Source organism: Mixophyes fleayi, chromosome 2, assembly GCF_038048845.1.
Source record: "Mixophyes fleayi isolate aMixFle1 chromosome 2, aMixFle1.hap1, whole genome shotgun sequence".
In the NCBI taxonomy this organism is placed as follows: domain Eukaryota; kingdom Metazoa; phylum Chordata; class Amphibia; order Anura; family Limnodynastidae; genus Mixophyes; species Mixophyes fleayi.
This window is the reverse complement of record NC_134403.1, coordinates 176,621,152-176,644,584: the sequence shown is the minus strand read 5'-3', so window position 1 is coordinate 176,644,584 and position 23,433 is coordinate 176,621,152. Positions and strand designations below refer to the sequence as shown.

Here is a 23,433-nt window from a genome sequence, read left to right as displayed (position 1 = left end):
GAAAAAGTTTGCGTGGGGTCCCCCCGATTTTCATGTAACCAGCACTAGGCAAACCAGCCGGGGTAGGAGGCAATATAGCAGGGGGACACGCGGCTGGGGGTCCCCCTGCCATAATGACTAACCAACCCCAGGCTGTTCAGCGCTGGGCTGGATTCCCTAGGGAGTGGTGTTCGTCGAAAAAAAGGAGCGGGCCCCCCCTAGGGACACCCAGCCCAGTGCTGATGGCACTAGGGCTCTTCCTGCACCCCTGGGTGGTGGGTGTAGGGTAATAACGGCGAAAAAAGAGTTAAAAAAATGAATGGACGCCATTTTGATTTGTGAAACTACGGGTGCCAGCCAGCCAGGTTGCCTTAAATAGTGTGGGCATGCTGCTACTTGTATACCTATAAGCACCAGCATACCCACGGCAGCCAGGGCATGTTGGCACTTGGAGAACCACAAGTGCCAACATGCCCTGACATCCACGGCTGGCTGGGACCTGTAGTTCCACAAAAGAAAATGTTTACAAATCCACAACACCCTTGTTAGAACCACATACATTTATTAAAAATAATAAACCCACAATAAATACAGTAAACAGCCTCATTTACACCACATAATTTTATTAAAAATAATAAATACCCTATACTCACCAATGAAGTTTTCAGCTGTTGTCAAGCAGCTTTCAATCCAAAAATGGCTGTCACTAATGTCCAAAATAAATTTGTATCCAAAGTCCATGCTTGGCAAAGTCCAAAATAAATTTGTAATTCCAAAAGTCCGGCTTGCCCCTGTCCCAAACAAATTTGTGCTTCCAAAAGTCCTGCTTGAAATCTGTTCACATCTTCTGCCCAAGAGGGGGCATTGTTGCTTGAAGTCTTCTGTTCTTCGCCCAGGGGGGGCCATATTTGTAAGATCCACGATTCTTCTTGCTTGCTTGAAGAAAAATAAAAAGGGGAGGAGGCGCCACAAACAGCTCCTACCTAGTAGAAGCTCCGATACGCAATGAACTTAGTTAATTGCGCTAGGTCTATTTACAGTATTAGGTGATTTTCCCACGCTGGTGGGAAAATCCCCTAATACTTTAAATAAACCTAATGCAATTAACTAAGTTCATTGCGTATCAGAGCTCCTACTAGGTAGGAGCTGTTTGTGGCGCCTCCTCCCCTTTTTATTTTTCTTCAAGCAAGCAAGAAGAATGTGCCCGTACCAAACAATTTCCTTTGAGGGTGCCCCAAAATCAATATCTTTGTCCAAGGTACTTGGTGAAATGGTTTTTACCATGCAAAATTACACCGTGTGTTCACACCAACACCACCTTCTGGTGGAATACCTACCAGAAGTTGAATGAAAGTAAGCCTTCAGAGAGTTCTTTATCCTTCCATTTCAGTTTTTTTGGGAGTGTTTTTCACAGTAAAAAACAAATTTAAGAAACAAAAGGAAAAATCCTAGCGTAATATTGTTTTTATATGTAATGTTTAATATTACAAATTCAGATAAAAACATAAAAGAATACATAAAAAGCATCAATGGTATTCAGAGATACTCCTGCCAGAGGTAATATCAAACAGGCATTTGTCCAATCACTCATAGATGGTATCAGTGTCCCGGGAGTAGTGTTGGTCTGTCTGTCTGATAGATTTCCTGATGTTTCTGGAAAAGTGGAGGAGCAGTCTCTGAATCTCTTGTATTATCAATCCTTCTCACCAACGCATTTCGACTTGCTCATAAGTCTTTTTTAAGGAGAATGGATTGTGCTCTCCGGTGGCCATGTTTCAACCCGAATATATGTTTTAATTAATTATATAGTTATCGTTTTTCAAAAACATTATTTACATACAAAATACGCTGTAAAACTAAAAGGGGGAGAGGAGGAAGACACAAAGATCAATATTGCAATATTATATATCTGTATAACTAGTTAAGAAAACATTTGATTTCAAAATCTTTATTGACACCTTTAGGGATAACAGTATCTAGTTTAAAAATCCACTTCATCTCCATTTGAGATAATTTAACCTCTATGTTCTTATGTTTCCAACTTAGTTTGATGGAGTCTATACTCATAAAATTGCTTACATGATTGACTTTGCATTGATGTTGTTTTTTGAAATGGGATGCTAGGGAATGTGTCTCTACTCCTTTTTTAATATTGTATAGATATTAATTTATTCTCCTTTGTAACATCCTAGTGGTCTTTCCCACATAAATTAGGCCACATTTACATTTGATAATATAGATTACACTCATTGAATTACAGGTGATGAATTTATTAATTTTATTCGCCTGACTATTTTTAGTTAATGCTGTAATCTTGCTATTGGAATTATTTTTACTCGTTATTTTGCACACTTGGCATAGACCACATCTATAACAACCTTTGCTGTTAATTTTTCCTATTTCTTTTTCCTGAAGCATATCAAACCAAGTGATCTTTTAAATTCATAGATCTCCTGTATATAAAATTAAGTATTTTTTGGAAGATCTGCTAATATTTGATCTTTAAACAAAATGTGCCAATGTTGTTGTATTATTTTTGTCCATGTCTTTGTACTTATGATTATATTTTATAATAAATGACAACTTAAAATCTTTCTTCCTAGACTGTTCCTTTTTTACTGGGTTCAATAATATATCTCTATTTTTTTTTCAATGCTCTTTCTTTTGCAGTTTCCAAGTGTTTTATATCATACCCTTTATTAACAAACTCATGTTTCATTTCTTTCATTTGTTTTACCAACATTTTTTCGTTCTGTGCAATTGCTCCTTAATCTCGAGAACTGGCTGTATGGAATTCCATTCTGTCAGTTCCTGTGATGTTGACTATTTCTATAGATATAGGTATTAATACCTGTTGTTTTTTTTGTAACATTTTGAGTGCACCATACCCTGATGAATGTAAATTTTAGTTTATTATTGTTAAAGGTAAAAACTATGTTCCAATCATTTTTATTTAATTTTAAACAAAATAGGCGTAGTTCTTCCAAACTGCCCCTCCAGACAAACAAAATGTCATCAATGTATCTATGCCAGGATATCAGGCTTGCCCCCAGGTGGATAGTGTGGTATTCCCAATTTTTATTTTTATTTCCAATTTATATATATATATATATTGGATTACACTGTAGCGCTGGAGTTCTTTTATTTTTTTATAATTTTTAATACGTGAAAATTTGCTGAATTAGCTGTTAACTGAATTTATAGCTATTCCCAGAAGATTTCTGATATGTTACCCATAGGTTATTCTTTTAAGATGTATTTTTTCCACTGAGAGGGGACAGGGACAATATGATCAATTTGATAGATCTTATTAGATATGCCCAACATGCCAAAATACTATTAATCCCATTTTCTACAGATCAAGCATTTTAGAGGGTGGACTGTGCCTCCATGAGGGAGTGGTTAGTGGGAGAGACATAGGATTTAAAGAGATATTTTTTGTGAAAACTTTAGCCCTGCAGATTAAAACTGAGAACATTGGAGAAGCATATTCACCAAAGTGTACTTGGGTCCCCACATTTTCTTGCCTACTACCATGCAGCAAATTTTACTTGGATAGTAGACTGTAGTCTAACTCAGGCTATAAGCAATGGGTTCAGTTATAATCCATTTTCTCACCCATTCCTCTCATATAACTGGCTTGGACCCCAAAAGAAATTGAATGTTTTGCCCTCAGGCTTGGCGACTCTTTGTGGTCCTAAAGATTTGGCATAAAGCTCTAAATAGTGCAGCTATTTCTTCCATCCCTGGACCTTCTACTATAATTACTGCAACTACTATAATTATCCCAAATGTAGAATTCATGACATGAAGACGGTGGCTATAGCTAGACTTTATGGGTCTAACTCATCTTCGGATGTAAAATCTTTTGCGTGCTGTATCCTGTGTGAAAAAGCTCTACATGCATACTCAAAAATGGACCTTATGCCAATGATCGAAATGGCATTCAATTCATGTTTGAAGGCAAATGGCACGACTGCGACTTGAAAGAAGGAACAGAGGAGGGAAGGGGCAGATGAATGTAGGCAATGTAAAGTAAGGGCGTGCCGGGGGCATGTCAATGCAGATGCATCCAATCGAAGTCCTTGGTTTCTCTTAAGTACAAGTTTTTTAGCCATATAATTTGCACCAGCTACAGGGCAGATGTAAGTGCCAACTGATAGTGATGTTTGGCATACACATACGCGTGCTACTAACCAGCACAGAACATGTGTATGCAAGAAAGATAGACTATAAAAACGCATTGTATATACAGTACATATAAAGAACATCCTGATTTATGTATTTACTATAAAAAATAAACATTTTTTGCAGGTATTTTTTATTAATGATTGTAGTATTGAGTTGGAAATTTATTTTATTAAAATGTTTTTTGTGCATGCATTCTGATGTGCCTATACTGCATATATGTATGTGCATATCCTGCAGTCTGTTCTGTCTATCTACATATGACACGTAATGTCTAGCCAGAGCATACCTCTACCTAGATTTAAAAGGAAATATACCTTGAGATCCACATTTATTTAAATACGGTCGGAACTACACTCAAGTTCATGCTTGTTTTTAAACGCAAGTTGTGTGCAGGTTGCTTCCAAAGATGAATTCAAAATCAAAGTAATATTATTGGGAAGAGAGAGGATTTAAATACCTTTAATATAAAGAACCACCTTTTATTTTGTTTCCTTATATATGTAATGTTAAGGACCTCCAGTGTTTTTAATGGGCTTTTTTCATTTGTATGTGTAAGAGAGTTCTAATGATAAAACCTGCTGCCATGCATACAATTTAAAACCATTAGTGTTATAGATATTGGTTTTGCGGAAGACTGTACTAAGTAGAAAAGGCCGTCAAGAGGAATTTGGGGCCCCAGTACAGCAACTTTCTGGGCCCCCCTCCACACACAGCAAGAGAAGGGATGAACGATGCGTGCAGCGGTAGCGCTGTCAAAAGGGGGCGTGGCCACACAGTGATGGGGGTGTGGCCAGCATGGGCTGTGGCTGCGCCTCTTTACATATGACATTATAGGGGGAATTGAATTAGCTACATTGTGTCTCTGGAACATCCATGAAACACTTTGCATTGGAGCTTTTGACAGAAATTTGTACTGTAATTGCTGGCTAAGTGTGCGGCACGATGTCCTCACTCCACATCATTGGCAATTGAATTCCCCCCATTATGTATTAAAATGGTGTTGCTCTCATCTACCTGTTATTGCAGCTTTCACAACCTGGTACTGGATTCTTGTCTGAATCCTGACATGCTAGAACCTGTTTGAAAAATGTACATGAAATGTGGAAAATAATTAGTGAACACAGTACACAGCACAGATCACGCAGTATATAGTTATATAACAAGCAAAATATGTGTGATAAAAATAATCATAGATATCTATATGTTTGGAATAATGAAACACAAGTGTAACTGTATAAGAGAAATGGCGGCCTCTAGAAGCTCTGCAACCCCATACAAAGATAAATACACAATAAAAATTAAGAGGTGCTCAAAAACCCTTAAACATAAACTCAATAATGACAGAAAATTACATACAATTTTAAACTCCAAACTAATTTATTCATAAACTAACAGGGGGAGCTGCTGACATCTGTCAGCTCGCTTCCTCCCCCCAAAGCCCCCCACCCCCCCCCAAAAAAAAAAAATTGTGGGTGTGCACGAGCGCTCACATGCACCACCCGCTGGGGAACATTTTTTTTTTAAAATATTACCTGACTGCGGGGCCCAGGGCCCCCAGGCAGGCCGGGCCCCAGTAATTTGTACTCGCCCCACCCCCCTTTCGGCGCCCCTGTAAGTAGATAATGTGCATACATTTTTCTTTGAATTTTGGGAAGTTTTGTTCATCAGTGTAGCAATGTTCCTGACTCACTCCTATACAAATGATTTTATGTTACTACAAAATTTTACTTGTAATCTGATTTGTTATGCATAGACCATAGTTCTATTCCACTAGTACAATTGATTAGATAATAAAATATTCTGACCAGGGCTATGTCTAATATGCCAAGTGATAATTTGCAATAATGCATTTTTAGCATAGCAAATTACAATTTATGTCACAGATTGTTTCTATTCAGTTCATAGAATTGCTTTGATAAAAACAGAGGTGTTTTGTAACAGAACATTTAAAAGTAATGGTGTTGGAGAGAAACAGGACTATACATTACAGAATCACAGCACAATATTTCCATAATGAAGGGTGCATACACAGAACATTAATAATTGACGGATCTGTGTCAGTTAGTCTGAAAGTGTTTTGGAATTTAAAACTAAAAGACATTTTGTTTATAGAAAGACACCAAAGCTGTTTTTTCTTCCCTTCAGTGTTCTGAATCGAATGTGCTTGGACATAGTTATGGCAAGAAATGAAAATCACAAAGGCATTCCTCCCACATAATTTCATACATCAGAAAACAAATTATCCACAGATATTGTTTCAATTCGGATTTCAGCATTATTTGACTGTTGTTGGGATTCATGTACCCCTGCATTATTTTGTCCTTGGTTTTATAAAATTACATTGATAGGGGCAGATTTAATTGGCAGCTATGTTCTGAGTAACATTGCGACCGCGCATTTTTACAATTATTACGGTAAAAATAACACTTATTTTTGCTTGGACCTCTATGGGGCGTGATCAAAAATGAGCATAATTTCTGTAAAAAAAAATCAGCGCATCCGTTCCAGGGGCACCCTGAGCAGATTTTTTATTTGTATCCTGCATTTCTGCCTGTTGATAGCAGAGCCATCTGCACAAGATTCTGAACCTGATAAGTCTGCACATGATTCTGAACCTGATAGTCTGCATCTGATATCCTGCACTTGCTACTCTACATATACTGTATGTTGCTGATTAATTGTGTTCTTAAATTAAAATTGCCATTTCAAATCACACACCTCTTAATTTCTGCTGCTAACCTAACACTAATTAGATGTTGTGCATCTGGTGAGACATCCTCCTCAGTCTCCGGCTCTGGACACTAGGAGTAGGGACAGGAAGTCCCAATTGGGTGTTATTATTGAGGGGCCTCTGAATTTGGGTGCTTTGTAGATAGAAGGCCAGTCAATTAAGTTCTCTGGAGGTAATGGGAGAGAGGGAAGGACTGCCTTGGTATAGGGTTGTGGAGAGGAACAGAAAATGCAGCAGACATGAATGAATGATTGAGAGTGGTGTAGTACTTCCTGGGTTAGTCCACAGGACGTACAGAGTGGAACAAGCGGCACCAGTCCAGTTTCCAGACACAGACCAAAGTACTGTAGTTTCAGTGAGAGATTTTGAAAGTGTTGGGCTTGGAAAACGCCTGTGCCTGATAATCTACTGGTATAGAACAAGTGAGATCTTTGAGGGGAGTGAGACTGATGGAGACTTCTGTGGAGTAAGAGGCCCTCTAAATTTGTGGGAGGTGACAGCTTGGACAAGACTCACTTTTTTTTAATTATGCAAGTTGTCAACCTCAAGTGCTGCATTTGCAGGGTAGTTGACAGGACCTGCTGGATTACCAAATAAATGTTCAATTTCAGTGGGTCAGGCTATGGGTGCATGCAGTGCAGTCCAGAATAGGATCCTTAAAAGTTAAGGGTTGAGAGGAATCCTAAGTGTTGTGAGCCTGTAGTTCTAGGAAGGTGGAAAAACGTGTATGAGTGGGGCTAGCAGGCACTGGTTAGTTATAGAGATGTAGGGGGCAGGGGCAGGGAGTATTGCTTGTGTCAGTGAACACCTCAGTGAGAGTAGACAGGCCCTGATTACAATGAGGTTATTTGCTGGAGAACAAAACTGACTACATTGGTTTCTGTGAAGGCCTTACTGGGCCGCGTGGGCCAGTGGTTCGGCCACTGCACGCCTGCAAATCTCTTTGAGCTGGATGACTAGGACAAAAGTTTGAGTGGGAGAGCAGTTCATTTAGTCATAGGCTAGACAGTCGAGGTGTACTGCCTGATAAGAATGGGAACTACAGAGGGAGTACAGAATTTGGTGCTTTTTGGTGGATTATAGGGTTCAGAGTGGAAACACGTCAAAACTTGAAATTTGCGCGAAACAGAGTTTTGTTTTGCAAAATTGGTTGGCCTGAGTCATTAGGAGTACAATAGGAGTACATTTGCACCTTGGAAAAACCATGTTGCATTCGAGGGGGGGGGTCAATTTACAATGTGAAGACACAGTATAAAAATAAAGCTATCAATTATTTGTCTGCTACATGAAAAAGCAGCCAGTATATTCCTTACATGCAAAATAATAAATTAATTTGCTCCTCTTGCATTGTAACATGATTCCAGTATCAAAATTACTCCTATTTTTGCCTTAATGACTCAGGCCCAATGTATGCAGATGTGAGATGTGTGCAGATTTAAATTAGTGAACAGCAGAATGGCTGCACATCAGCTGAATGCTGCATCATATCGGATGCTAATGTAATTACAGAAATTGTTTGTAAGTGCTGTATGTTACATATTTTAGATTGATAATGTTTGAGGTATTTAAAAATCTTATAAGAATTTGTGTTCATTCTCTTTGGGGAATGTTTTTTAAGAAAGTACTATCTGACATTCAGTTGTGCTAATATTTATAAGACACCCTTCCTTGCTCTTCTTGCACAACACCGATCCCATGGGCTGCTGCCTGCTGATGAAGGAGTTTTGAGATTCACACTTCCCCATTTGATATACTTATCGCTCAAGCACGTTTATTTTTTATTTAATTGTTAAATAAGTAATTTTGATTTATTAGAGACTCTCCTACTTTTTGGTTGTTAGGGATGGAGTGGTGAATTCTCTGAGAATTGTGAGGATTTGCATTGATAGTCAAGCTGTGAAACACGAGAAAAAAAGACATTGCTGATGACATTGACATAAGACCGTGTTGATTGTTTGGATTCTGTCCTTATTCTGAATCAAATCTGCAGTACTTCTGTGCTGCCATAGGTGCTACTGTTATACTCTGACATTTTCTCCTCACCTGCAGGAGTTAATCTCACACCCCTGTTTACTCACCTTTGTCTGGCCTTTATAAGACTGCCTGTCCCAGCAAACTGTGCCAGTTCAATTACCTCTGATGCTAGTCTCTTTCTGATACTCATGTGATCTGGTCATGATTGTCCCCTGATATCTGACTTCGGTTTGTTCCATTGTTTTGTACCTTGTGACCAAGATCCCCCCCCCCCCCCCTCGTTTGACCTTGCTCCTGTTTACTACCTGGTACTGTTCTGGAGCTCTTGACTTCTGACCTTGGTTTTCCTGACCTTTATTCTGTCTGCTCCTTCCGTGGATCGTCCAGTCTCTGCTTCAAGACAGTAAGTCAGTAAACCTACAACTCCCATCATTTCTAGACTGTTCCTCTGCGCATACTGCAATATCTTACCAGTGTTACCAAGTTCCTTGTTCCTGTCTACAATATATCTTACCAGCGTTACCAAGTGCTTTGTTCCTGTCTGCAGTATATCTTACCAGTATTACCTGTTGTGCCTATGGACTTGTGATAGCTGTATTACCATTGACTGCATTTAGTTATTCCCTGTGTGATATATGTTCAAAATAAAGACACATTGTGTGCATTCACAACTACTCTCCGTGGTCTTCATACTGGGAACCCTAACAGTGGAGATACTTTTTAAATATTTGTAAGACTTCACTATTTGCATATAATACACTATATTATTAATAAAGTACTGAGAGATTAGTATATTTTTCCCTATTATTTATTCAACAGAACCTAAGCCAATATGAAGAAACCATATGTGAAAAAATACGCCAATCTTTCATCCATATGAATAAAAAGTTTATTTTACAGGTGCTGCTAATCAGATGCACTTCATTATTTAATCATTAGTAAGTGCTTCCATACAAAATAAGCAATTGTTCCTGCTCATCAGAAAGGGTTATAAGGCAATTTCTAAATTTAAAGTCCATCATTCTAGAGTGAGAAAGATTTACAAATGGAGAACATTGAAGACAGTTGGCATGTTTCCCAGAAGTGAGTGTCCCAGCAAATTCAAACACAAATCAGACCATATGATATTTTGAGAAATTTCAAAGTTCCCAAACGCTACATCCATGGATCTACAGGTGTCTGTCAACATCATAAATGTAAATGTTCGTGGCTCTACTATCAGAAGGAGGCTGAACATGTGTGGCTTAGTACCAACAGTGACACCTTTAATGTCCTTGGAGAAGCGAATAGCAGCTGCCAGGGCTTCATTTACAAGAGCGAAAATCAGGGGTGAAAGAGGACACCCCCTGGCGAGTGTTCGATATTCTATGACTGTACTCAATTCACTGAGATTCTGGCAGATAGATTTGAGTATAAGGCCCGAATCCCCTGAAGGACATTTCCATTAAAGCGAGCGTTACATAGGGTTTGAAGCATGAATCGCCAACTGTTGCAGTCAAAGGCTTTCTCTGCATTTAGAGAAAGCATTGGGGCTGGGGTTTTAGTAGAGTTAATATAAAGGATGTGTCACATTTCAATACAGAAAATCACAGCTAAGAAGCCTGGAATATGGTCAAATTCACAATGTTTATTGCAGATATGTTTCCAGAAAAGGCAGTAAGGTACAAACAGGATGGTGTTATTATAGCACAGGGATTGCACGGAGATGCATAAGACAGATAACAGGAACATGGCTGATGCAGGTGAACAGGTAGTTTGCATAAATCCCAGAGAACAGGTGCACCAGGAGCACGACAAGGAACAGCACACAAGGAACATATAGCAACAACAATGACCAGCATGGTACATGGGAAGGAGCAGATATAAATAATGAGAGACACAGGTGTACCATTAATGAGCAGCAGAGATTAACTCCTACTAGTGAGTGAAAATGTCCATAGTGGAAGAGCAACACCTCTGGAGGCATGGAGGTACTGCATCCCGGAACACAACCAGGGCAAGACTAACACAGTTCTAAACAAACAGGAGCTGCAAAAGGCAAGCAGCATCCTATAGGGAGATGCTGCAAAGCAGACAGAGGCAAATTGTGACAGAATGAAGCCAATGACTCGTCTAGTATAATCACATTGTTGTCTACCTGGTTTAAAGCCCACCTGGTGACCAGGTGGGGTAGTACAGTATTAAGAGGTTCAGCAAGTGTTTGCGCATAAATCTTGATGTCTGTGTTCAAAAGTGAAATGGGCCAATAATGAGCACATTCAGATGGATCTTTGCCCTCCTTAGGGGTAACAATAATCCATGCCGCATGTGCTCTTTATATAGAGCCACACTTTAATATACTATTGAACAGATCAGCAAGATAAGGTGAAAGAAGTGAGTTATATGTCTTATAGTACATTGCTGTAAATCAATCTGGGCCTGGTGCTTTATTTGGTTTGAAATTTTCAAACAGCAGTTATTTCTTGTGTGGTAAATTCTGCTCCTAACATTTCAAGTGTGGTAGGTAGGATAGGTTTGGGTAAATTACACTATGAGAGGAAGTGTTTAGTGGATTTTGTTGAATATGGGGAGGGGTCTGCTGTTTGTAAAATATTGTTGAGTTTATTATAAAAACGTTTATACGCCTCTATAATCTGATTATGGTCTTGTGTCATAGATTCCAAATAAGATTTAATTCGGGGAACATTACTATGGGAGATTTTAGATTCTAGTCTGGACACTAGCAATCTAGCTGCCTTTTCTCCTTTTTCATAAAAACTTTGATTTAGATATCTAAGAGAGTTTTCTACTTTAGCAGAAAGCAAAAGATTTAGCTCACCTCTTGCTGCTACATGTTTAGTATAATCCTCTGGGGAGCCTGAATATTTGTCTAAATATCTACTAATGCCTCTGTCCATCTATTGACATCTGATTGCTACTGCCTCTTCACTCTCCATGCTGTCTAATGTTTCAAATTTAGTTTGTGTGTGAAGTGTTTCAACATGTTTATCTCTTGTACCTTACACTAAATTATTTGATGTTGTTTAATTTATCTAATTAAATTAATTTCTTATCCTTACACACCCATACACTTCACCTCACTCTACAAGTCCCCTTGTTTGATTCAAAAGGGCAGCATTACAGGTCACATCTACCTTATTCGTAGCATAAACAACCATTTAAATAAAGCAAGGTATTTGAAAGCTTTGATCTTGGCTACCGATTAATGCTCTGCCCATCGAGTACTAGTATTTGAATGTTTCAGTATGTGTGCAGGCCACCTTCGTCTATCATCAACATTTATTTATATGCCTGATACTGGGTTCAGACAAATGAAGGACCAATCCATGTACTTTTTAATTTTCATTAAGTTTCAAGATTTCATTAATAACCTCTTAACCTCTTTTTCACTGCTCCCTTGAGGCAGACATATGTGAAGGACATCTACAACAAGATCTTGTGCAAAACTTTTAGTTGCCTGCAAAGTTAGATCATATATATGTATATATGTGTGTGTATATATATTATATATTCTACTATATAAATGCCTAGTGGCGTGTGTGAAAAAAAAAATCCAAGCTGCAGCGCCACCTGCTGGGCAGAGTTATACACTGACCTATATATTTCTTGAAGGAGAAGTGACAGTTGGGAGTGGTTGGTGGCTGCCGGGGGTGACAGTGGGGAGTTTTTAACACCTTAAGTAGCTTGATGAAGGATGTGGCGATGAAGATGAAGGATGAGGTGATGGAGAAAAATGATGAGGTGGTGACATGTGGACAAAACCACGTTAAAAAAGGGCGCTTGCATCGGGAAGTAACGTTCTTCCCCTGAGGAGGCCTGGGCTAGGCCCGAATGCATGACAAGAACCTTTTTAACACCTTAAGTAGCTTGATTTGACTAGAATGCATGAGTATCATGCACGGGTTAACTTGAATGTGTATGTGTGTATATATATATATATATATATATATATATATATACACACGTGTGTGTGCGTATATATTATATAATATATATATATATATAACAAAAGAAGACTCTGTGGTGGGAGCTTACAGTATAAAAGGAGCTGCACGCCTTTGCACAAGGAGTGCAAAGATTACAGATGATCTTGTAGGAATAATTACGACTGTCATAGACAGATAATTCCATGGAAGTGTTTAAATAGTTTCTACTGGTGCGCAACTGTGTAAATTTTACATAATGTTAATTGTAATGTTTATATTTTTGATATTTATTTTAATATATTTACAAAAGGCTACATTTTTTAAAAGTCCAACATATTTGTACCCTTGCAAAATGATAAGGATTTTAGACTGATTGAACTAGATCTGTAAACTTCATTCACGATGAATTAGAAACACTCAACTTGCCGAGTTGTAAGATCATTCAAACAAAAGCGGTAGAATTGCTGCCTCTGGACATTCTCAAATGTCCATTAACAGCAACTCAATCCATCATACTCTAGTAATATAATGTCTATCTTCAATGGGTCTGAAAGGCAAAAATTAAACAAGTATGTTTTTTTTTCATTTGGGCTCTATGAGATTCCATTTAATCTTCGTTTTATGTGCACTTGGTACCATGAGACTTAATAAAAGGCAAACAGAAACTTAATTATGGAAGCGAGTACAGCATAATAAAAGAGTTTACTTACCGTAGATTGTAAGTGAGGAGCAATATTTAACTCCAACTGTAGATTGCTATTAGTGGACATTACTTGATATGTGAAAGTGCAATTTTAAAGCACTTGGGTCTACGTAAATTAAAAAGTAAATTATGAAGAAAGAGGAAAAAAGGAACACATCAGTTATTACATACAATAATTATAAAAATGCACATAATTGTATAATTGGTTTTATCCTTTTGTAAATTAACAGACATTCATCAGAACTGGATGTGCATTAATTTAAAAATAATTGAATACTGACATAAAAAGTAAGACAACATGTATTTTAGGAACAACATTTTAACTGTCAAAAATTTGTTTACTTTATATACTTATGAAAACACAGGCGCACACAGTTTGTTCATAGTAAGCCGCCTGTGGTTGATCCAAATTTACCTTTGCATAAACTGACAAGTCACCCAGAAAAGACATATGAGGCTTGCTTGAGAATGGTCACAAATTTATTAAATTAAATCAAATTTAGTGGTGGCGAAGAAAAGCATAAGCCAGTCAGCGTCCAGCCTTTCTTCATACTATATAGGGGGTAACCTAATGCTCCCTGACATTTCTAGGCCGTGAGGCCCCACACTCATCCATTTGGCTCAGTAGCTGGCACCCACCCTCACAGATGGTGCCCCATAACCCCCTGAGAGGGGAAGTGTTACTAATGGTGAGCCTTCCTTTTAAGAGAGAGTGCTCTAAAAAAGAAGGGAGAATTTCTAGTTACAAGAGGATTAACACCACCTACGCTTAAGCTTATATCACCTCCCATTGACCCAGGCCATCCTCCTAAGCCTTTTTTGATTGGACATCGACATCAACTGTTGAATACACACAGGCTGAAAACATTAGCTCTAGCAGGGTACCAATGCAGGTTCTTCAAAAAACTGGGTTCTTATGTAATACCCTGCAAATCACAGGTAAATTACTGCATGCATGCAATCTATTCAGAAAACTACAGTTCCCCAGAGTGCCTCTGGGAAGTTCAATGCCAATTGCGTTGGCCATTGTGGGGTGGAAAAACTGCAAACTACAGGCTGCTCACTAGAGATGCAGACTGCACTAGAAGCATGCAGAGACAGTTAGAGACTACAAGTCACTAAAGTCCACGAAAAACTGGCATTTTGGTGTCAGAATGTACTAGAAGACTTCAGGAGATTCTTGGGGGGAGGGGGAGGAGACAAAAATGAACTGCTAGAGGCTAGTGGGTTGTGGCTGCTAGTTGTGATGAGTGACTGCTGGCTGCGCTAATGTGGGTTCTTTCAACAAAGAGCCACTGAATGCTATTACTGAACGGTTGTCCTGAGGGATGTTTGCAACCTAAGTATGTAAAAGCCAAATGTAAAAGCCAGCCCAGAAGTAAGTAACTTTGCGGTACAGGAAAATACCTAAGTTGCTACTGCCCATAACATGCCAGCAGCACTCATAAGAAGTCAGATAAGTTTATGGTTTATTTTGCTTTACTATGTTCAAGTTATTTCAGTGAAACAAGAGAGACATCAAACTTTGTTATTAAGTACTCTGACTGGGACTGTAATATTGCTATTGAGATATGTTGATGCCTGAAGGAAGAGTAATCTGCTGTACTTAAAGTTATCTGCAAGCTGATGCAGTGTGCAAGGGACATAGAGAGAAATCATTTGTCACAAAAGTTTGTCTATATTGCATCAGAAGTTTGATTCTATTGTGAAACTGCCTAAAATGGTTGCAGATGATACTCAATCGTAATAACAACTGGAAGAAGTCTGCAAATATCTAAACTGTGGACTTGACTAATCCAATTCTGAAATTGGGAACAAAGACAACTGTGTGCGAGAACTAAAAAACGGAAAGTAACCGACATTAAAGTATGTTGATGAATCGAGGCGTGCTGCAGTTGGCGAGGAACATAGCTGCCATCACAGCCTGCCAGGTCCCACAGTCATTTTCTTCCCAGGGAAGCAAAATACTTGTTTCTTGGTACCAGCAGTGGATTCGTTCCCATACAAAGTGGAGACATAAGAGTGACTATGTTATCCTCCTTATTTGACTGTGTGTTCACTATCATTTGGAGGCAACAAATGTAAATTACATAGATGGAAGCTTCTCCCTGTAAGTTCACTGTAGGATGAGTTAATAGACTATCAGTAAATCCATATTGGGTCCTTATTAATTGCAATTCTGTTGGACTTTTTAATCTTAATCTTATCATTTTTTATTCTTATTTATGGCCTAAAGCCATACCACCTTGAACAAACCCAATTGCATCTGATCTTGGAAGCTATGCAGGGTTAGGCCTGGTCAGTACTTAGATGGGAGACCACCTAATAAGACCAGGTGCTGTACGCCAGTATATATACATACACACACACTGAATCTATGGTGGTATGAACACTTGGTTATGAGAGTTTTCGCTTTCATAGTTGGTTTTCTCATTTATTAATTACATTCTAATGTTTTCTTGGAAAAAAACACTTTTTTAAATTTTCTAATGGTTTGTCATTAATGACTATATTATTAACAGGTGACATTAATTGAATCATTTTTTTTTTTGTACATACTTTTGTGACTTGCTATTCAATATATGTATTAGATGTATGCTGCAGAGCGGACCTAGACCAGTATTCATCACTACGCATATCTTTACATCCGTTCCTTGCTGAATATGGATGTGCATATACCAGATGCATGCGCATATTTTAAAAAACACACATTACTTTCATTTTCAGTTTGGTAATGAATTAGGCCATACGTATCTTGATGAGCCAGTGGTTCTTTAAAAGGCGTTCTTGCTCTTGACTCCTATAGTTCTATTTGTTACTCCTATAATTCACTTTAGTAAAGTGATATTTTAATGCAAAGCTTATTTATACCATTCCAACTTGCAAATGCCAATAAGAACCATTGTTTTGATGATCTGTATTACATTTCACTGACCATCCAGAAATCACTGTACTCTTATTGGAACTCAGTTTTTAACGTCATTGTAAGTGTTATATTACAAGTTTGTATATAAAGTATAACTTTCATGAAATTTGATGGTCCTGTACTTACATCTATACTGTATGTCAAAAGACTCATAAACAGAAATAATATATCTTCAGTTCCATTAAGCTCCCGGAAACAGCACTCCAAGATATAAGCAGAGTATTTATTACATTGTTAATATGGCAGCATAGTAATGTGGTATATACTCATTGAGCAGTGATGTAATCAGAAGCACAATGGTAATTTTTTTGCCCTCTGAGCAAGGGCTGCAAAATACCAAATTTAAAACATACAGGTTTACATAGAGAAACTGGCACCAAACAATGTAGTGAAATGTTCCTTATTACTAGGTAACCCATAGATGCAACTACATCATTAGTGCATTTGACCCCTGGGTGATAGTAGTGTCCATCAGCTGTCTAACTAGACATATGTCACAAACATCAATAACCTACTTTATAGAGCCACTTCTGTAAACATGTCTTAAAGCAATATGCATTTAGAAGTCACCACTGGATCACACTAAATGATGTAATCAGACTTATCCAATATCAATAACAGGCAGGTGTAATCGGAAGGGGGGAGCTTCTCCCAAGATCTCTACCCTGCCCCCATTGCCAAGCATCCCTCTATGCTGCTTTCTCAAAGTTCAATTGATTGTACATGTCTGCTATGAATAACATAGAGGCATCAGAAAAAAGTCTGGTACTACCAAAAAGTCTATAACACCCCCTCTGCTGTGCATTCGGCCAATGTGGCTGTCTATTTTGCCACTTTTCCTACTGCCCTCATTGTAAAATTATCAAATTCCATTCACTTACATTCCCATTACATTTTTCATACTATCACTTCTAAATTTCCCATTTGACCATTGCATATAATCAATCATATAAATAGGCTATCGAAAATGCACAATTATGGCACCAATAACTAGAATAGACATATAGCCATATCCAGTGACTTAGTTACTCACAGATATTTAAGTGAGAATAAACAAAGCATCAGTGTGCTATATGGCCAATGAAAAACCATGGACTGTACAGATTTGAAGAAGCATATAACAGTTATATGCTTCTTCAAATCTGTATATTATAACCCCTTCTTATAAATCTTATATTTTAACCCCATCTGTAATAAATTTATGGAATATGTAATAATTGAGACTCTCCAGACTCAAAAGATATGTCAAAACATTGAGATAGTATATAGATACTCATAACAAATGAAAGCCACAATACAAAATCATTGCAATAAAGTACTAATACAGGTCATACCATACTCCATTATAGGCAAAAGAAATGTCAATTTGAAACTTTGTGAAAATGAATAATACTAGGTATAAGGTCATCAGCAACAAGCAGACTAAACTAGTTCCAATCAGGAAATCCGTAATATTTGAAAGTAGAATGTTAGTAGTTAACCCTACTGTTAATACAGATATGGTCAGGTGGTTACAACTCAAAGTTCCAATCACAATGTGTCTCATCAAAAACAGAATAACTTGAACTCCTCGTGAGACCCTTAGGTGCCAAAGAGTTAATACTGTATATCCACCATGCTTTCTTTAGCAGCAATAATTTATCACAATCTCTCCCATGATGTCGTTTAGGAAGTTGTTCAATTGGTATGAATCTAATATCAACCATTTTGTAGCACATTTGGGAAGCTTTTGGGTTGGGTAGCTTTTTTAATGGATGGTCTGTGTTACTCCACCCTCTTCTTCTCCTTGGGCTTTTAACAATGTAATATCTGTTACATGGGCAACCAGTGCTCAAAGTGTAAATTTAGAAGTGGTGGTAAGGAAAGTTGAAGAAAATGGCCAGGGGTCTATGGGATTTTGGTAGTGTTGACATTTATTAGCCCTAGTACGCAAGACAGTCCCACCATATTCAAAACAGTTCCTTTCCTACCTGTTCTTGAGTTTACATTACCTGCTGGTTTCTTAAGTTCAGCTGCTGCTTGGCTGGATCCTGGAATGTTGGACCCTGTTTGTAAAATTCATAGTTACTACCTCCTGGAAAGCCGAGCAAATAACATACACCCTAAACAGCTCCAACATTTAATCCGCATAGCATTCACATTTACAAAATGGGCCTATGTCTCCTAACTAGCACATTATTAGCATCCCCATTACATCATTAATATATATATAACATTTATAATAAATAACAACCACACAATACAGCAATCAGCAATACCCCTATACACCCCTATATTACAGTGATACACTCCCCCATAATCCAACCCCTTCCCAATCCCCACTCCCAGATTACAGAAATCGGCTATACCAGTCCCACACTATAGCAATACCACCACCACTATTAATGCAAACTGCCACAATACCACTATTCTTCCCACACTGCCCCAATACCACCCCTCTCCTCACATTGCCCAATACCACCCCTCACCCCACACTGTCCCAATACCACCCTGCTGCCCACACTGCACCAATACCATAACTCTCCCCACACTGCCCAATTCCACCCCTCTCTCACATTACTCCAAAACCACCACTTTCCCCACACTGCCCCATTACCAACCCTCTCCCATTGCTGCCCCAATACCACACCTCTCCCCGCATTGCCCCAATACCACCCTTCTCCCCACACTGCCCCAATACAACCCTGCTGCTCACACTGCACCAACACTACTCCTCTGACATCAATGCCACAATACCACCTCTCTATCCACACTGCCCCAATACCACCCTGCTGCCCACACTGCCCCCCTGCATCACACACTGCCCCCCTTCATCACACTGCCCCAGCATCATATTGTCCCTCTAGCATTATATTGTCCCCCCAACATCACACTGTCCCCTCCCCAGCATCACACTACCCTCCTCAGCATCACACTCTCCCCCCTAAGCATCACACTGCCCCCCCAGCATCACACTAACACTCCGCAGCATCACACTGCCCCCCAGCATCATACTCCTCCCCCTCAGCATCACACTAACCCCCCCAGCATCACACTGCCACTCTTCCCCCAATACCACACAACCCCCCAGCATCACACCATTCTCAGGTATCTTCTCTTCTTTATGTTGTTCCTCACAGTATCGGGTTAGTGAGGAGGAGGGAGAGGGACAGTGCGTCCATCTGCACTGTGCCTGGGGTCCGCGCCCGCTACTAGAGAAACTCCAGCAGAGACTGATTAGGCTCCACCCCACTGATGAGTCTCCCAGTGACAGCTCTGCCTCCCCCCTGCAACTTGCGAACCGCGGCAACCTCCACGACTCCCCAACCCCCGTGACTTACAGCCAGCGGCACCCTCCCTCCACCCGCAACATTCCTCCAAGTAAAAAAAAACAAAAAACTCTGCAACTGCAATCAACAGATTGTTAATGACAGTTCAAGTGTAGAAGTGCCGATATGACATACCGTCTCATACCGGCACACTTTGAGCTCTGTGGGCTACTGCTTACATACACCAAATATTTTCTATATATATATGTATGTATGTACATGTATGTATATATATACCTATATACATCCCCAGCTTAAGGTTGACATAAAATATCAGTCTTAACTACAACGTCCTTGAAATTTGGGCCGTGCTTATAGCAGACAATTGGAGGTTGTTGTAGCTCAGGCCCAAAACATGATCCTAACTAATAATATGCCAATTTTCCCATAATCACCCCACAACGAGTCCTGGAAGTAATGGAATAAGTACTAACCAATTTCACCCAATCAGTTTGAATTTTCTTATCTTTTGATGCATATCAAAATCTCCCAATCCAATTCCAAACATTGTAATATGGCCTGATTGATCTCAGTCAGATTATATAAAAAAACAAAGTGATACAGATGTTTAATTACTTGTTGTTTGTTTGGTGTGTAAAAATCTGTGAAAAAAAAAAGAAAGTAGGTGCCTGATAGTGTGTAGTATGTAAAATGTAAACCTTTAATTGTACAAATTAATAGATATACTTGCGCTATCTGATAAAACACTTGAGGTCATCCAAAGTTCTTAGTGTGTACTTAGCAGCCAATCCCTGTCCTGTGGAATAAATAGACAAAAAAAATAGTATAATGTAGTAATTTAAAACATTTTTAATAACTCATATATAAGTTATATGTACATCAAAAAACCTCTTCTCTTCTAGTGGTTCAGGTCTTCTGGGAAGTCCAGGACAATCACCAAACAGGATGCCAGAAAGAAAGTACCAGAGTTATAACAAACAAACTGTAGAGTTTATACAGATATTCAGAATTAATTTAGAATTCTTGATAAACAATTAGTTTCTATGCGTTTCGCCCTTTATAGACTTCATCACGGTGACAGAAATGTAATAAGCTGCATATCTTAGGGTTCATTTATAGCCATTTTTCAATGGTGATGTCACTATTGCTTCTTCCAAATCCCTATGGTGCATGCATAAATAAAGTTATATCCAGTAATAAGAAACCGGTATATTTCTATTACTAAAGAAAAATCGTGCATGCACAGCCTAAGTGTCACGCTTTTTGTCTATATCAGATTTTATATTTTATATATATATATATATATATATATATATATATATATATATATTAATTAGGGAGAAAGGGGGGAGAGCGAGCACAACCAATAACCTAGAAATGGCAGCTGTGCCTCAAATTTGCTAATCCTTTAATGCTGAAATAAAAAATCTGTATCCATGATTTACAACCTTAACTCACTAAAACCAATAAAAGATAAATAGAATTTCTTAAAACATTTTTACACATACTAAAAACATAAGAATGTCAATGTTACAGCAACAACAAAAGTATACTCCAGACAATATTGCAAATAAAACAGTGGATCCAATCACAAGCAGCCCACTGTCCCCCTACTCTGATCCATACATGAGTCCAAATAATCAATATTAAGACAAACAATGGTAACAGAAATGGCGCTAATGATCAACCAAAATCAATAATATATCACAAACATAAATAAATGATCACTTCCAATAACATATACACTTTTGTCTCTCTTTTTCTATCTTAGATGGGGAGTACATGAATCTTTACAGTACTTGGTATCAATAAAATAGATTTTTCGTTCTTGCACTTCCAAGTTTCAATGTCAAAATCCCAAAACAGATCATTAAAATTTGTGCTCTTTCAAAATTTCATTCCAAAGACATATGTGAAATAAACAAAAACATATCATAGTGTGATACCAAAAAATTCAACACATTAAATTAGAACTCTAATCTGCTTTCTTCCTTGATATAAAACATATTCATCCAGGGGGATGTATTCAATCTGTTGACACTGAACCTGTCAACAGTCAGAACGTGGACAGGTTCAGTGTGTCTCTGGGGTTAAAATGGTGACATTTTGACTCGCCGGCACAATACAGTACATAATGCAGTAAAAAAAATAAAAACTAAACGTTAGTACATAAAAGAAAAAAACAGTGTGCCCCACCCCAAACACTGGTGACAACCTAGACTGGTACTATAAAAATTGGTGGGAAAAAAACGATTGTACTAGTACCAACACTAGGCTTTGCCAATCTGCATGGGGTCCCTCTGTCATGATGACAACCAATCCATGCTGGTCAGGACAGTATTCCCTAGGGAGATGGGGTCTGCAAAAAAAAAGCAGAACCCATCTCCCATAGGGATATCCAGCCCTGTGCTGATAGCACTAGGGCTGTTCCCATACCCCTGGGTTGTGGGTGTGAGGTAATTAAAACATATTTTATGTTAAAAACACAGTTTTTGCCCTGGTGCACTAAAGGTCCAGCAAGCACAGGTTGCCATTAAAAGTTCGGGCATGCTGGTCCTTGTAGTACTAAAAGCACCAGCTTACCCATGGCTGGCAGTGCATGCTGCCAGTGCATGCTTGGGGTTCACCGGCAGTGCAGCAAGACAAAATGTAGATAAAACACACGCCTTGCTTGTAAATAACTATATTTATAATAAATAAATAAAAACCCTGTATTACTCACCAACATCAATGTTCTTCATCTGTAATCCATGCTTTTCCATAAAATAAAGTAAAATTATATTCTAGCATCTTGCATTTTTAATCTCGCTCCCAGGCTACACAGTGATCACTAGAACAACAAAGTCTCACAAAGACGGTTATAAATTGCATTTCGTATATATAGCGTGTAACACTGCGAGCCACTTAGTGGTCACATAAATCACACCTCAAGAGAATGTTCCTTAGGATACAATATGCTCTATGATTTTCAGTAGGGAACATGATCCAAATCTATTAGATGAAGAAGGGAGTCAGTCGCATAACAGCATAGTCAGTTCCACTTTATACTTGCAGTTTGAGGAGTCAAGTTCACTTTGAAACATTTCATCCAAAGCTGCCTGGAAGCACGCAGGGTATGGATGTTAAATCCAAAACTCTTACGCATTTCGTTATACCATGACTTCATCAGAGGGATTAGTGTCAAGGGACATCTTGTTCCATCCATTTCAGGCATACACAGTCGTAGCAACAATCTATATATACATCTCAACACTTTAAAAAGCCAGTGTGTTGTGGAACCTTTGCCTTTTATTAATGTACATAATTATTATCAATATTTATTGGTCACAGAGCCAAACATTTATCATTAATAAGTCTTGTAAACACTATATTTACATGATTAATTACATGCAATGTGCATAGAAACGAAGATACCATACCATAAAATGCAACTATGATATGAGATCTAAAGTATACTTTTTTTTGTGTGTTTTTCAAATATTTCAATTACTTTTATGTTTTCATTCTACTTTAGTTCTTTTTTTAGTAACTTGTGGGAAGCATTGTCCTGTTTTAATTTCATCCTATGTATGATACAGTAATATATTTTATGTGAGTGTATCTTCATCTTGCTGGTTAATTAAAATAATGCAGTAATGTCAAAGTTGGTCATTGCCGAATATGAAATATTGTTACTTTGCACAACCTTCTACCAAACAAAAATATAATTTTTTTGATTGTGTGTAAGTAACTCC

At 38.3% G+C, this 23,433-nt stretch overlaps 1 protein-coding gene and 1 pseudogene across 1 annotated transcript in view; both read left to right on the top strand.

The window, feature by feature from the left end:
* The window catches only part of CALN1 (calneuron 1), a 368,040-nt gene that overhangs the window by 31,722 nt on the left and 312,885 nt on the right, over positions 1-23,433 (top strand). The window lies entirely within an intron of this gene.
* Positions 15,733-15,851, top strand: LOC142141956 (5S ribosomal RNA; annotated as a pseudogene).